Source organism: Cannabis sativa, chromosome 9 (genome assembly GCF_029168945.1).
Source record: "Cannabis sativa cultivar Pink pepper isolate KNU-18-1 chromosome 9, ASM2916894v1, whole genome shotgun sequence".
Taxonomy (NCBI): Eukaryota; Viridiplantae; Streptophyta; class Magnoliopsida; order Rosales; family Cannabaceae; genus Cannabis; species Cannabis sativa.
This window is the reverse complement of record NC_083609.1, coordinates 678,336-693,646: the sequence shown is the minus strand read 5'-3', so window position 1 is coordinate 693,646 and position 15,311 is coordinate 678,336.

Here is a 15,311-nt window from a genome sequence, read left to right as displayed (position 1 = left end):
TCAACATGCTATGAAAAAATCTCAAGTTAGCATCACCCTCTTTGGGCCACTTGTAGCTTTGAACCATGCACTTCTTTCTTCAGCAAAAGCTAAATTTTGTCATTCCTTTTTTTGCCTTTCTTCTTTCCTCCATTAAAGCTTGATTCCCGCCAACACTACCAATTTGTCCAATTCGACCAGCCTTCTCTCCAAAGCATTTTTTATCATCTGATTGTTACCGAAAGTCGACTTACTCCACAACTTAATTATTTCTTTAACCATCTTCAATTTACACACGAGCTTGGTCCCCGACTATCCCAACGTCACTGCATCTTTCCACCAAACCTCAAAAAAATTGGAGAAGTTGTGATCCAACCACTAGTTATCAAACCGAAAAGGCACGGGGCCCCATTTAGGTAAATTGGAGTCCAGGATTATTAAGCTGTGATCAGAGACTAATCTCACCATCATTTCTTGTCTTATAAAAGGAAACATGATCTTCCAATTATTACTGAATAAGAATCGATCCAATCTGCTCCAAATGGGTACCGATCTGAAGTTCGACCAAGTGAACCTTTCGTCATTTACTTTTGGATCCATAAGCCTCAACTCTTGAACTAACTCATCAAACATTCTCATACTTTTAGTACTAGAGGTACTATTCATTTTTTCTTCAACTCTTCTGACCACATTAATATCCCCCCCCCCCTAAACACCATGATTCGTAACATATTGAACTCCATCCCCCCAATTCATCCCAAAAATCAGCTCTAATCTTATAAGAACAAGGCCCATAGACCCCTCAAAACCACTAAGGGTCTTTGCCATCAACTTGAATCAAAGTTGAAATCAAAAAATCACCTACCATTGAGTCTAAAATCGTGATGCTGGGAAAGAATCCCTATAGCTGGGATAAGAATCCAAGCTTTGAAACAAGACCTCCAAATACTCCCAGTAAAGCTTTTGTCCACTACTTCTCTTTTTACTTGTAAAATAATTAAATCCGGCACTTCGTTTCTCTCTATCCCCACTGCCCCTAATATCCATGTAAGAATCTTCGTTGTAATCTTTTTTTAGAACTCTGGACTTCTTCTGACTTTTATCATAGTTTATATTAATTTCAAATTTTTAATTCTTTGCTTTTCTTTTTCACTTCCTTCTCATTACCCTCCTCCACTACCTCTGCTTCCTCATTAGATACTATTGTCATTCCCATGTTCGTCAAAGTTGCCACTATTATGCCTAGAGAACTTGCTCAATTTAGATTCCCCTTTATCAACTCCATCATTTCTTCTATCAATCTTTTATAGGCAGTTTATGTTGTTGTTCTGCCTCACTAACAAAACTCTTCCATCCCTTTGAGTCTCTTTCTTCAGGTATAATAATAGTTGTCATTTTTTTTATTTTACGAACTACGAACACTCCCTTTCTTCCCAAACTGCTCCATGTTCTGCTGAAATTCTTCCATTGTTCCATATAACCAAGTTGTTGCATCAATGGTTATGGTGATCTCGTAGCCGATCAATCTAGTACTTTGGCATATTGTAATCAATCATCCATGCTTTGTTAAGGTGAGCATGATCACCTGATGTTGCGCTCAACAACTATCAACACCTAAAAGATTTTTATATCCAAAACCAGTGGATGTTAAGGATAGGTTTCTTCCACTAGCTAATAGGGCCAGCGAATTCTTAGAATACATTCCATGTCCTTTTGGACAATGAAAGCCCCTACAGTGCATACTTTTGCATATTCTGATCAATCCTCCATACTTTTGTGTCCATTCCATTGTTCCATATAACCAAGTTGTTGCGTCAATGGTTATGGTTATCTCGTAGCCGATCAATCTAGTACTTTCGCATATTGTGATCAATCATCTATGCATTGTTAAGGTGAGCATGAACACCTTATGTTGTGCTTAACAACTATCAACACCTAAACGATTTTTATATCCAAAACTAGTGGGTGTTAAGGATAGGTTTCTTCCACTAGCTTGTAGGGTCAGCGAATTCTTAGAGAACCTTCCTTGTCCATTCGGACAATGAAAGCACCTATAATGAGTACTTTTGCATATTCTGATCAATCCTCCATACTTCTGTGTCCATTCCAATGTTCCATATAACCAAGTTGTTGTATCAATGGTTATGGTGAATTGTTCCATCTTCCTCAAAAGATTTGAAGACATCCATCAAATCCTCTTCAATAACTTCCCACCTAACTTGAAAGACTGCAATACTAAAACTATCAAGACCTAGAGCCTTACTACTTTCACAACTAAAGACCGTACTTTAAACTTCATCTTCTTCAAAAGGCCTTTATAGTTGTCCCGCCAAGAAATCCAAAAATTTTTACCACTTTATTCCTTCAATACTTCTCCCTCTTGTTTTCTCAAAAGTGTATAATCTATTAAAAAAAATATCCTCAACCACATCTTCTTCTTCATCGATAAACGATCCATCCTCCCTTTCAATTCATGAAATTGTGTTTCTTGCCTTTCTCGCATTCAACATGTCATGAAAAAATCTCGAGTTAGCATCAACCTCTTTGGCCCACTTGCTATTAGCTTTCAACCATGCACTTCTTTCTTCAGCAAAAGCTAAATTTTGCCATTCCCTTTTTGTCTTTCTTCTTTCCTCCATTAAAGCTTGATTCCCGCCAACACTTCCTTCCAATTTATCCAATTCGACCAGCCGTCTTTCCAAAGCACTTTTTATCATCTGATTGTTACCAAAAGTCAACTTGCTGCACGACTTGATGTGTTCTTGGCTTTCTCAAATTCAACATGTTATGAAAAAATCTCGAGTTAGCATCATCCTCTTTCGCCCACTTGCATTTAGCTTTCAACCATGCACTTCTTTCTTCAGCAAAAGCTAAATTTTTCCATTCATTTTTTGTCTTTCTTCTTTCCTCCTTTAAAGCTTGATTCCCGCCAACACTTCCTTCCAATTTATCCAATTCGACCAACCTTCTTTCCAAAGCATTTTTTATCATCTGATTGTTACCGAAAGTCGGCTTACTCCAATACTTGATGTTTTCTTGCCTTTCTCGAATTCAACATGTTATAAAAAAATCTCGAGTTACCATCACCCTCTTCGGCCTACTTGCATTTAGCTTTCAACCATGCACTTCTTTCTTCAGCAAAAGCTACATTTTGCCATTCCTTTTTTTGTCTTTCTTCTTTCCTCCATTAAACCTTGATTCCCGCCAACACTACGAATTTGTCCAATTCGACCAGCCTTCTCTCCAAAGCATTTTTTATAATCTGATTGTTTCCGAAAGTTGACTTACTCCACGACTTGATGTTTTCTTCCCTTTCTCGAATTCAACATGTTATGAAAAAATCTCAAGTTAGCATCACCCTCTTTGGCCCACTTGCATTTAGCTTTCAACCATGCACTTCTTTCTTCAGCAAAAGCCAAATTTTTCCGTTCCTTTTTTTGTCTTCCTTCTTTCCTCCATTAAAGCTTGATTCCCGCCAACACTACCAATTTGTCCAATTCGACCAGCCTTCTCTCCAAAGCATTTTTTATCATCTGATTGTTACCGAAAGTCGACTTACTCCACAACTTGATGATTTCTTTAACCATCTTCAATTTACACATGAGCTTGGTCCCCGACCATCCCAACGCCACTGCATTTTTCCACCAAACCTCAAAAATTTTAGGAGTTGTGATCCAACCACTAGTTATCAAACCGAAAAGGCGTGGGATCTCATTTAGGTAAATTAGAGTCCAGGATTATAGGGCTGTGATCAGAGATTAATCTCACCATCATTTCTTGTCTGACAAAAGGAAACACGATCTTCCAATTATTACTGAATAAGAATCGATCCAATCTGCTCCAAATGGGTACCGATCTGAAGTTCGACCAAGTGAACCTTTCGTTGATTATTTTTGGATCCATAAGCCTCAACTCTTGAACTAACTTATCAAACATTCTCATACTTTTAGTACTAGAGGTACTATTCATTTTTTCTTCAACTCTTCTGACCACATTAAAATCCCCCCCTAAACACCATGATTCGCCACATTAATTACTTGTAAAATAATTAAATCCAACTCTTCGTTTCTCTCTATCCCCACTGCCCCTAATATCAATCTAGTACTTTCGCATATTGTGATCAATCATCCATGCTTTGTTAAGGTGAGCATGAACACCTTATATTCTGGATAGGTTTCTCCACTAGCTAGTAGGTGATTGATCGCATATTGTGATCAATCATCCATGCTTTGTTAAGGTGAGCATGAACACCTTATGTTGTGCTCAACAACTATCAACACCTAAACGATTTTTATATCCAAAACCAACGGGTGTAAAGGATAGGTTTCTTCCACTAGCTAGTAGGGCCAGCGAATTCTTAGAGAACCTTCCATGTCCATTCGGACAATGAAAGCCGTCCATACTTTTGCATATTCTGATCAATCCTCCATACGTCTGTGTCCATTCCATTGTTCCATATAACCAAGTTATTGCGTCAATGGTTATGGTGATCTCGTAGCTGATCAATCTAGTACGTTCGCATATTGTGATCAATCATCCATGCTTTGTTAAGGTGAGCATGAACACCTTATGTTGTGCTCAACAACTATCAACACCTAAACGATTTTTATATCCAAAACCAGTGGGTGTTAACGATAGGTTTCTTCCACTAGCTAGTAGGGCCAGCAAAGGCTAAATTTTTCCATGCACTTCTTTCTTCAGCAAAGGCTAAATTTTTCCATTCTTTTATTGTCTTTCTTCTTTCCTCCATCAAAGCTTGATTCCCGCCAACACTTTCTTCCAATTTATCCAATTCGAACAACCTTCATTCTAAAGCATTTTTTTTCATCTGATTGTTACCGAAAGTCGGCTTACTCCAATACTTGATATTTTCTTGCCTTTCTCGAATTCAACATGTTATGAAAAAATCTCGAGTTACCATCACCCTCTTCGGCCCACTTGCATTTAGCTTTCAACCATGCACTTCTTTCTTCAGCAAAAACTAAATTTTGCCATTCCTTTTTTTTTTGTCTTTCTTCTTTCCTCCATTAAAGCTTGATTCCCGCCAACACTACCAATTTGTCCAATTCGACCAGCCTTCTCTCCAAAGCATTTTTAATAATCTAATTGTTTCCAAAAGTTGACTTACTCCACGACTTGATGTTTTCTTGCCTTTCTTGAATTCAACATGTTATGAAAAAATCTCGAGTTAGCATCACCCTCTTTCGCCCACTTGCATTTAGCTTTCAACCATGCACTTCTTTCTTCAGGAAAAGCTAAATTTTGCCATTCCTTTTTTTGTCTTTCTTCTTTCCTCCATTAAAGCTTGATTCCTGCCCACACTACCAATTTATCCAATTCGACCAGCCTTCTTTCCAAAGCATTTTTTATCATCTGATTGTTATCGAAAGTCGGCTTACTCCAATACTTGATGTTTTCTTGCCTTTCTCGAATTCAACATGTTATGAAAAAATCTCGAGTTACCATCACCCTCTTCGGCCCACTTGCATTTAGCTTTCAACCATGCACTTCTTTCTTCAACAAAAGCTTAATTTTGTCATTCCTTTTTTTGTCTTTTTTCTTTCCTCCATTAAAGCTTGATTCCCGCCAACCCTACCAATTTGACCAATTCGACCAGCCTTCTCTCCAAAGCATTTTTTATAATCTGATTGTTTCCAAAAGTTGACTTACTCCACGACTTGATGTTTTCTTGCCTTTCTCGAATTCAACATGTTATGAAAAAATCTCGAGTTAGCATCATCCTCTTTCGCTCACTTGCATTTAGCTTTCAACCATGCACTTCTTTCTTCAGCAAAAGCTAAATTTTGCCATTCCTTTTTTTGTCTTTCTTCTTTCCTCCATTAAAGCTTGATTCCTGCCAACACTACGAATTTATCCAATTCGACCAGCCTTCTTTCCAAAGCATTTTTTATCATCTGATTGTTACCGAAAGTCGGCTTACTCCAATCCTTGATGTTTTCTTACCTTTCTCGAATTCAACATGTTATGAAAAATCACGAGTTACCATCACCCTCTTCGGCCCACTTGCATTTAGCTTTCAACCATTCACTTCTTTCTTCAGCAAATGCTAAATTTTGCCATTCCTTTTTTTGTCTTTCTTCTTTCCTCCATTAAAGCTTGATTCCCGCCAACCCTACCAAATTGTCCAATTCGACCAGCCTTCTCTCCAAAGCATTTTTTATAATCTGATTGTTTCCAAAAGTTGACTTACTCGACGACTTGATGTTTTCTTGCCTTTCTCGAATTCAACATGTTATGAAAAAATCTCGAGTTAGCATCATCCTCTTTCGCCCACTTGCATTTAGCTTTCAACCATGAACTGCTTTCTTCAGCAAAAGCTAAATTTTGCCATTCCTTTTTTTGTCTTTCTTCTTTCCTCCATTAAAGCTTGATTCCTGCCCACACTACCAATTTATCCAATTCGACCAGCTTTCTTTCCAAAGCATTTTTTATCATCTGATTGTTACCGAAAGTCGGCTTACTCCAATACTTGATGTTTTCTTGCCTTTCTCGAATTCAACATGTTATGAAAAATCACGAGTTACCATCACCCTCTTCGGCCCACTTGCATTTAGCTTTCAACCATTCACTTCTTTCTTCAGCAAAAGCTAAATTTTGCCATTCCTTTTTTTGTCTTTCTTCTTTCCTCCATTAAAGCTTGATTCCCGCCAACCCTACCAAATTGTCCAATTCGACCAGCCTTCTCTCCAAAGCATTTTTTATAATCTGATTGTTTCCAAAAGTTGACATACTCGACGACTTGATGTTTTCTTGCCTTTCTCGAATTCAACATGTTATGAAAAAATCTCGAGTTAGCATCATCCTCTTTCGCCCACTTGCATTTAGCTTTCAACCATGAACTTCTTTCTTCAGCAAAAGCTAAATTTTGCCATTCCTTTTTTTGTCTTTCTTCTTTCCTCCATTAAAGCTTGATTCCTGCCCACACTACCAATTTATCCAATTCGACCAGCCTTCTTTCCAAAGCATTTTGTATCATCTGATTGTTACCGAAAGTCGGCTTACTCCAATACTTGATGTTTTCTTGCCTTTCTCGAATTCAACATGTTATGAAAAATCACGAGTTACCATCACCCTCTTCCGCCCACTTGCATTTTGCTTTCAACCATTCACTTCTTTCTTCGGCAAAAGCTAAATTTGCCATTCCTTTTTTTGTCTTTCTTCTTTCCTCCATTAAAGCTTGATTACCGCCAAGACTACCAATTTGTCCAATTCGACCAGCCTTCTCTCCAAAGCATTTTTTTTAATTTGATTGTTTCCAAAAGTTGACATACTCCACGACTTGATGTTTTCTTGCCTTTCTCGAATTCAACATGTTATGAAAAAATCTCGAGTTAGCATCACCCTCTTTCGCCCACTTGCATTTAGCTTTCAACCATGCACTTCTTTCTTCAGCAAAAGCTAAATTTTGCCATTCCTTTTTTTGTCTTTCTTCTTTGCTCCATTAAAGCTTGATTCCTGCCAACACTACTAATATGTCCAATTCGACTAGCCTTCTCTCCAAAGCATTTTTTATCATCTGATTGTTACCGAAAGTCGACTTACTCCACGACTTGATGTTTTCTTGCCTTTCTCGAATTCAACATGTTATGAAAAAATCTCGAGCTAGCATCACCCTCTTTGGCCCACTTGCATTTAGCTTTCAACCATAGACTTCTTTCTTCAGCAAAAGCTAAATTTGGCCGTTCCTTTTTTTGTCTTCCTTCTTTCCTCCATTAAAGCTTGATTCCCGCCAACACTACCAATTCGTCCAATTCGACTAGCCTTCTCTGCAAAGTATTTTTTTATCATCTGATTGTTACCGAAAGTTGACTTACTCCACAACTTGATGATTTCTTTTACCATCTTAAATTTACACATGAGCTTGGTCCCCGACCATCCCAACGCCACTGCATTTTTCCACCAAACCTCAAAAAAATTGGAGGAGATGTGATCCAACCACTAGTTATCAAACTGAAAAGGCGTGGGGCCCCATTTAGGAAAATTGGGGTCCAGGATTATTGGACTGTGATCAGAGATTAATCTCACCATCATTTCTTGTCTAACAAAAGGAAACATGATCTTCCAATTATTACTGAATAAGAATCGATCCAATCTGCTCCAAATGGGTACCGATTTGAAGTTCGACCAAGTGAACCTTTGGTTGATTATTTTTGGATCCATAAGCCTCAACTCTTGAACTAACTTATCAATCATCCATGCTTCCGTGTCCATTCTATTGTTCCATATAACAAAGTTATTGCGTGAATGGTTATGGTGATCTCGTAGCCGATCAATCTAGTACGTTCGCATATTGTGATCAATCATCCATGCTTTGTTAAGGTGAGCATGAACACCTTATGTTGTGCTCAACAACTATCAACACCTAAACGATTTTTATATCCAAAACCAGTGGGTGTTAAGGATAGGTTTCTTCCATAAGCTAGTAGGGCCAGCGAATTCTTAGAGAACCTTCCATGTCCATTCGAACAATGAAAGCCCCTACAGTGCATACTTTTGCACATTCTGATCAATCCTCCATACTTCCGTGTCCATTTCATTGTTCCATATAACCAAGTTGTTTCATCAATGGTTATGGTGATCTCGTAGCCGATCAATCTAGTACTTTCGCATATTGTAATCAATCATTCATGCTTTGTTAAGGTGAGCATGAGCACCTTATGTTGTGCTCAACAACTATCAACACCTAAACGATTTTTATATCCAAAACCAGTGGGTGTTAAGGATAGGTTTCTTCCACTAGCTAGTAGGGCCAGCGAATTCTTAGAGAACCTTCCATGTCCATTAGGACAATGAAAGCCGTCCATACTTTTGCATATTCTGATCAATCCTCCATACGTCTGTGTCCATTCCAATATTGTTCCATATAACCAAGTTATTGCGTCAATGGTTATGGTGATCTCGTAGCTGATCAATCTAGTACGTTCGCATATTGTGATCAATCATCCATGCTTTGTTAAGGTGAGCATGAACACCTTATGTTGTGCTCAACAACTATCAACACCTAAACGATTTTTATATCCAAAACCAGTGGGTGTTAACGATAGGTTTCTTCCACTAGCTAGTAGGGCCAGCAAATTCTTAGAGAACCTTCCATGTCCATTCGGACAATGAAAACCACTATAGTGCATACTTTTTGCACATTTTATCAATCGTCCGTAGTTTCGTGTCCATTCCATGGTTCCATATAACCAATTTGTTGCATTTATGGTTATGGTGATCTCGTAGCCGATCAATCTAGTACTTTCGCATAATGTAATCAATCATCCATGCTTTGTTAAGGTGAGCATGAACACCTTATGTTGTGCTCAACAACTATCAACACCTAAACGATTTTTATATCCAAAACCAATGGGTGTGTTAAGGATAGATTTCTTCCACCAGCCAGTAGGGCCAGCAAATTCTTAGAGAACCTTCCGTGTCTAACAATGAAAGCCCCTACAGTGCATAGTTATCCCTCTCAAAAGGAGGATAGAGAAACTATGTGATTATAAATGAAGAAAATAAAGGAATAAAAATATTATTTTGAGAAAATAAAGAATTTGGGTAAAGGATGACAGTTTTAGTTTAAAAAAAATAGAGTTAGTAGAAAATGTTTTTTTGGAATAAAAATATTATTTTGAAAAAATAAAGTTATTGGCTACAAGAATGAAAATTTATTTGAAAAAGATAAAAGTTAGGAATAAAATGAATATTTTAAGAAAATAGAGAATTTCATTAAAGGAATGGAATTTTAATTGGAAAAATAGATTTATATTACTAATGAAAAGATTATTTAGCCCAATAAAGGTATTGGCTATAGGAATAAAAAATTTATTTGGAAAAAGTAGAGTTGAGAGAAAATTATTAAAGGAATAAATATGATTATTTTGTGAAAATAGAGAATTTGGCTAAATGAATGAAAATTTTATATGTAAAAAATAGAGTTAAAAAATGATTTCACTAAAGAATAGATTATTTTGGAAAAATAGGGAATTTGATTAAAGGAATTGAGAACTGAAAAAGGTAGATTTAAGAGAAAATGATTTAACAAACGGAATAAAAAGATTATTTTGAGAAAATAGATGATTAGACTAAAAGGAATGAAAAATTTATTTCAAATGATTAGAGTTAGGAAAAAATGATTTAACTAACAGAATAAAAGGATTATTTTTAGAAAACACATAATTTGGCTAACGGAATGAATTTTTTTTTTCAAAAGATTAGAATTAGGAGAAAATGATTTAACTAACAGAATAAAAAGATTAACCTAAAGGAGCGATATTTTTATTTAGAAACGAAAAAAGTAATGAAAATTCGGTCCTAATTGAAAAAATCACAGAAAGCACAACAAAACAGTAGATTCAATCAAGTATTATGAAAATAATAGCTAATAAAGAAAGCAATAAGAGCTAATTAAGGCATATAGAGAGACAATGTTGTAGTTTTAACCTTAAGAAATTAGATAAACTTATCTGAATTAGACCGACCAACATCCTCGCTCGCAGTGATCATCCACCCCGTCCCCACTGCCACGATGACCTTACTGAAACTTTAACCCCTGAAACCACATTTGAAACACATCTCTTTTATGCATATATATAAATACTGACAGTGTATGAAATGAAGGCAATTACCAAGTAAGAAAGGTCATGGTAATGTGTATGTATATGTATAGCTAATTAAAGGCCTTAGAATAACTCTCACAACAGAACACAACACAACACAAGAAGTTAGATCATGGTATGTGTATACAAATAGCTAATTAAAGGCCTTAAACTAAGTCTCACAACAGGAACTCAGATCATGGCATAGGTATAGTATGTGTATATAAGTAAATGCATTTAACAAACTTATTTGTGGTTATGAATGATGTTGTCTAAGCAAAGTTTATGTTGTCCACATAAATAATCATATACATCTAATAATAACTAAAGGAAGCATAAGCTATCTTGCTTCTGTAATTCCACTCTCTAAGAAGGTTAAGTAACATTAAAAAAGCTAATGCCAAGAACAGAGACATTGTTATGTAGAAGTTACTTTTCTGGTGCAACCAGCACAGAATTTAATGTCCGATAAATTCTAGTTTGATCAGACGAAAAGCTAATATTCAAGTAAATAACAACAAAAGTCTACAGCAACTTTAACAACATTTAAGCATAAGTAAGATCATGGCCACAGCCACAGGTAATGATCATGATATTTATACTATATATATACTATTTTTTTAATGGATATATACACTAATTAGTTTACCGATTTTCTGTAAAATAACTCCCAATAATCTAATCCAATCGTAAAAAATAATAATAATAATAAAAATAAAGGTTTTGTTCTATTAACCCAAAATTTAATCTTATCCCACCCACAAGTCTTCCCTCTTATTTTCTATATTTTCAAAAGCTAACAGCAATCAAACAGAGAAGAAACAAAATAATAAGTGATATGAAAGAAGGCATTATTAAATTCCAAGTCAAGAAAGAAAGAACACAATTCATAAAGCAATCAAAGGTTAAGCCTTTATACAGAAACTTGAAAAACCTATTCTATTCTATTGTCCTCTGAAATAAAGGTGTCACCTTTATTTGAAAAGAAAAAGGTCTGCAATGGCCTCAACAGTCTATTCCAAGTCAAGAAAGAAAGAACACAATTCATAAAGCAATCAAAGGTTAAGCCTTTATACAGAAACTTGAAAAACCTATTCTATTCTATTGTCCTCTGACATAAAGGTGTCACCTTTGTTTGAAAAAAAAAAGGTCTGCAATGGCCTCAACAGTCTATTCTAAGTCAAGAAAGAAAGAACACAATTCATAAAGCAATGGGACAGTAAGCATCAAAGGTTAAGCCTTTATACAGAAACTTGAAAAACCCTATTCTATTCTATTGTCCTCTGAAATAAAGGTGTCACCTTTGTTTGAAAAAAAAGGTCTGCAATGGCCTCAACAGTCTGATCATCATTCCCATTCACTTCCCTGCCAAAATCAGAGGCAAACACCCATAGACAACACTCTCTTGTTGAATCGAGACTCGAGAGAGAACAGAAAGAGCACTTGATTCTTCAACGATTAAGGTCAGCTAGGGTTTGGGTTATGGTGGTGAAGAGAAAGGAAGGAGACTTGGGTTTTGGGGAAATCGAACGTTGCCGATCACCGGGGTGGCGGTCGTCTTTTATTTTTGACCCTTTTTTTTTAACAACGGTCAAAAAAAAGAGCAAGTAAATGCTGAGCTGTACTCACCTTTTAAATAAATAAGACCAACGGTCAAATACAGTTTCATTCTATTGTCACATACTCACATACTCTTTGAATGAAAATACTAAGCTAAACAAAAATAATAATAATAATTATTAATGAAAAAAATATATTTTTTAAATATAAGATCATCATATCATTATGGGTAAATACTATTTGGACTTTTTATTTTACAAAAGTTACCAATTAGACTCTGTGTTTTGTTAAATGACAAAATGGACCCTGTATTTTTTAAAATAGTACAAATAGGACCTTGAATTTATTTTTTGTCAAAATAAAGTTTAATTATAATCCGATCTAAAAGTGTTATGACAAAACTGATTATATTTTTTTGTATCTATTCGTATTAAGCATTGTTTTCAAGTTGGTTGTATTAAAAAAAGTTGTTAAAAATTAAGCTCATGGTCCTATTTTTACTATTTTAGAAAATACAAGGTCTATTTTATCATTTAACAAAACACAGGGTCCAATCTGTAACTTTTGCAAAACAGAGGGTCCAAAATAGTATTTACCCTATCATTATTTAACTACATTTTGAAAAATTTTAAAAGAATTAACACATAAAATAACTAGCTAACTGTGACAGTCAGTAGTCCCGTGATCCGTAAGGGGAAATACCAGGTAAGCTGTGCAATCCCACACCGCCTGGGGAAGGTCAAGTGGGATGATTCTGAGACTGTGTAGGTATGGGACTACACAGTTAAAGAGAGCTTAAATGGATTGATTGGTACTACCTATATCAACAAGGTGCATCTTATTTTTCGGTAGCCCATCACGAAAGAACTCCACAGTTAAGCGTGCTTGACCTGGGAGCAATTTCAAGGATGGGTGACCTCCTGGGAAGTTTTCCCAGGATGCGTGTGAGTGAGGACAAAGCACGCTGAAAACACTCGTGTTGGTCTGTAGGGTCAGTCATCAGTCCATGAAGCAGCCAGAGTGCCGTACTCGTGTATAAGAGCCATTAGTCCGTGGGTGTAAGGGCCCAATGGAGGCTTGAAGCGGGGACGTTACAAATGGTATCAGAGCCTTGACCCAGCCGGAAGTGTGGTCGACGAGGACGTAGGACCCCGTAAGGGGGGGTGATTGTGACAGTCAGTAGTCCCGTGATCCGTAAGGGGAAATACCGGGTAAGCTGTGCAGTCCCACACCGCTTAGGGAATGTCAAGTGGGATGATTCTGAGGCTCTGTAGGTATGGGACTACACAGTTAAAGAGAGCTTAAATGGATTGATTGGTACTACCTATATCAACAAGGTGCATCTTATTTTTCGGTAGCCCATCACGAAAGAACTCCACAGTTAAGCGTGCTTGACCCAGGAGCAATTTCAAGGATGGGTGACCTCCTGGGAAGTTTTCCCAGGATGCGTGTGAGTGAGGACAAAGCACGCTGAAAACACTCGTGTTGGTCTGTAGGGTCAGTCATCAGTCCATGAAGCAGCCAGAGTGCCGTACTCGTGTATAAGAGCCATTAGTCCGTGGGTGTAAGGGCCCAATGGAGGCTTGAAGCGGAGACGTTACACTAACAGACTCCAACAATCATCAGTTCTTAAAAATAGTGATAAATCTAAATTTTATATATAATTAGCATACTAGTATTGCTATTCCATGCCTTTCAAACATGTTTTTTCTTTAACATAAAAGCTAAAAAAAAATACAAAACAAGCCTAAATAAAGAGAACAAACACATATGAAGAGCTAAAATACCTCAATAAATCAATTAAAGATCAAAAAGTAAAGAAAATCTAACAGTAAGAAATGGTCGATACATACATACATACATGAAGAAATGAAGTTTACTCATTTTCTAATAAGAAATTCAAGTGATGAACATTTTGAACATATATAAACAACTTTAAAATAAAGCTACAAACTTCAGTAATCAATGTAGCCTTATTAGGAAAAAAAACCAGAGAATTTCGAAATCAAATCATTTCATGTTACAGACTTGTACCTACAAAGAACCTTACACCTCAAAACCCGATCTTGAACATAAAACCCGGGCATAACCGTGATCTTAACACGACTCGGGCCATTCAATCTCTGCCTTTCCATCAACATATCATCCATGTAATGTGAATCAAAGTTGGTGTTCTCTTCCACCCTCAGTATTCCCAACGGAGGATTAAACGAAAAGGCGAGCAAATGAAGCAACGAAATGCAATTCGAAGCCACAAAAAACGCTTGAAGAAGCTGTTCAGACCAAGGCCTAGTCCAATTCAGTGTTGTTATGATACTTAGTACCTTTCCTCAACACTTCATTCCAACTCAAGTTTCTTGATAAGGGTCAAGAATCTTTGGTGAGCCATTCTTCTGAAACACACAGTTCTCAAAATCTTGAAGAAGCAAGTTGAGATTATCAACAAGCATTGTATCAGTCTCTTCAATCTGAATCACAAGTGTTTTACAGAATTGTTTTACTGATAATCTTGCTTCTGATATAATCTGTAAGAAACCTTCTACCATTACTTCTTCACTAACATGCATTAGAGAGAGATTGATTAGCATAGATTAAAAGTTAAAGGCATGATTTCGCAAAAGGGAAAAAAAATAAATTCCATGCTTTATGAAGCTGCAGAGTCAAGAAGGATGTTTGGAATTCAACACCAGATCAAAAGAAAGGGAACAGAAGATGTGCTTGCATTTTTAATGCGATTATCCAAAGCCTGGGAGAAGGAAACATTTGAAATGTTTCTGGTGGTGTCGTGGCAACTTTGGTACATTCGAAATAATACCAAACATGGTGAGATTAGGCCAAAGGCAGCAGAGGTGTTTGAGTGGTGCGTTCAATATCTTGAACACCTCAATGGTTGTGAAAGCAATGGTTGTGTCTCCTATGCTTCTTCTACTGTTCTTAACCGAGAATACCAACCTCTTCAAGCGGAACTTATGGCTATCCATGCTGCGTTGCAGACTGGTATACATTGGGGTGTACAACATTTTTGTCTTGAATCGAACAGCCATCCAATTAATCCAACAAAAGGAGGAAGGCTGCAGAGACGTTGATGGGGTCATTGATCATATTAGATATTTGTTGTCTTATGCTAATGTAAAAGGTCTGTCGTTTGTATAGGGAAGCGCTCATGTT